We start from the raw sequence: 2,500 nt of genomic DNA, 5'->3' as shown, positions 1-2,500 counted from the left end.
TGTGCCACCCGGGGGGTTCCAGGGTGCTGAGATGGCTGACATTTTGCTCCGCTCACGACGGTCACCGCGCCACACAAGAACAGCCCAAAAACAGGCCAAAACAGCCCAAAAACGGGCCAAAACTGGCCATTTTTGGCTGCGCGAGCGAGCGGCGAGCGGCGAACAGCGAGCGAAGCGAGAGGCAGCACCGTCCCTGCTATACGAAAGCCCCATCCAGCCCTGTGCCACCCGGGGGGTTCCAGGGTGCTGAGATGGCTGACGTTTTGCTCCGCTCACGACGGTCACCGCACCACGCAAGAACAGGCCAAAAACTGGCCAAAACAGCCCAAAAACGGGCCAAAACTGGCCATTTTTGGCTGCGCGAGCGAGCGGCGAGCGGCGAACAGCGAGCGAAGCGAGAGGCAGCACCGTCCCTGCTATACGAAAGCCCCATCCAGCCCTGTGCCACCCGGGGGGTTCCAGGGTGCTGAGATGGCTGACGTTTTGCTCCGCTCTCGACGGTCACCGCGCAATGCAAGAACAGGCCAAAAACTGGCCAAAACGGCCCAAAAACGGGCCAAAACTGGCCATTTTTGGCTGCGCGAGCGGCGAGCGGCGGACAGCGAGCGAAGCGAGAGGCAGCACCGTCCCTGCTATACGAAAGCCCCATCCAGCCCTGTGCCACCCGGGGGGTTCCAGGGTGCTGAGATGGCTGACGTTTTGCTCCGCTCTCGACGGTCACCGCGCAATGCAAGAACAGGCCAAAAACTGGCCAAAACGGCCCAAAAACGGGCCAAAACTGGCCATTTTTGGCTGCGCGAGCGAGCGGCGAGCGGCGGACAGCGAGCGAAGCGAGAGGCAGCACCGTCCCTGCTATACGAAAGCCCCATCCAGCCCTGTGCCACCCGGGGGGTTCCAGGGTGCTGAGATGGCTGACGTTTTGCTCCGCTCTCGACGGTCACCGCGCAATGCAAGAACAGGCCAAAAACTGGCCAAAACGGCCCAAAAACGGGCCAAAACTGGCCATTTTTGGCTGCACGAGCGAGCGGCGAGCGGCGGACAGCGAGCGAAGCGAGAGGCAGCACCGTCCCTGCTATACGAAAGCCCCATCCAGCCCTGTGCCACCCGGGGGGTTCCAGGGTGCTGAGATGGCTGACGTTTTGCTCCGCTCTCGACGGTCACCGCGCAATGCAAGAACAGGCCAAAAACTGGCCAAAACGGCCCAAAAACGGGCCAAAACTGGCCATTTTTGGCTGCACGAGCGAGCGGCGAGCGGCGGACAGCGAGCGAAGCGAGAGGCAGCACCGTCCCTGCTATACGAAAGCCCCATCCAGCCCTGTGCCACCCGGGGGGTTCCAGGGTGCTGAGATGGCTGACGTTTTGCTCCGCTCTCGACGGTCACCGCGCAATGCAAGAACAGGCCAAAAACTGGCCAAAACGGCCCAAAAACGGGCCAAAACTGGCCATTTTTGGCTGCACGAGCGAGCGGCGAGCGGCGGACAGCGAGCGAAGCGAGAGGCAGCACCGTCCCTGCTATACGAAAGCCCCATCCAGCCCTGTGCCACCCGGGGGGTTCCAGGGTGCTGAGATGGCTGACGTTTTGCTCCGCTCTCGACGGTCACCGCGCAATGCAAGAACAGGCCAAAAACTGGCCAAAACGGCCCAAAAACGGGCCAAAACTGGCCATTTTTGGCTGCACGAGCGAGCGGCGAGCGGCGGACAGCGAGCGAAGCGAGAGGCAGCACCGTCCCTGCTATACGAAAGCCCCATCCAGCCCTGTGCCACCCGGGGGGTTCCAGGGTGCTGAGATGGCTGACGTTTTGCTCCGCTCTCGACGGTCACCGCGCAATGCAAGAACAGGCCAAAAACTGGCCAAAACGGCCCAAAAACGGGCCAAAACTGGCCATTTTTGGCTGCGCGAGCGAGCGGCGAGCGGCGGACAGCGAGCGAAGCGAGAGGCAGCACCGTCCCTGCTATATACGAAAGCCCCATCCAGCCCTGTGCCACCCGGGGGGTTCCATGGTGCTGAGATGGCTGACGTTTTGCTCCGCTCACGACGGTCACCGCACCACGCAAGAACGGACCATAAACAGGCCAAAACAGCCCAAAAACGGGCCAAAACTGGTCATTTTTGGCTGCGCGAGCGAGCGGCGAGCGGCGAACAGCGAGCGAAGCGTGAGGCAGCACCGTCCCTGCTATACGAAAGCCCCATCCAGCCCTGTGCCACCCGGGGGGTTCCAGGGTGCTGAGATGGCTGACGTTTTGCTCCGCTCACGACGGTCACCGCGCCATGCAAGAACGGACCAAAAACAGGCCAAAACAGCCCAAAAACGGGCCAAAACTGGCCATTTTTGGCTGAGCGAGCGAGCGGTGAGCGGCGAACAGCGAGCGAAGCGAGAGGCAGCACCGTCCCTGCTATACGAAAGCCCCATCCAGCCCTGTGCCACCCGGGGGGTTCCAGGGTGCTGAGATGGCTGACGTTTTGCTCCGCTCACGACGGTCGCCGTGCCACGCAAGAACG

Source organism: Musa acuminata, unplaced genomic scaffold, assembly GCF_036884655.1.
Source record: "Musa acuminata AAA Group cultivar baxijiao unplaced genomic scaffold, Cavendish_Baxijiao_AAA HiC_scaffold_523, whole genome shotgun sequence".
Taxonomy (NCBI): Eukaryota; Viridiplantae; Streptophyta; class Magnoliopsida; order Zingiberales; family Musaceae; genus Musa; species Musa acuminata.
This window is presented reverse-complemented; position numbering follows the sequence as displayed.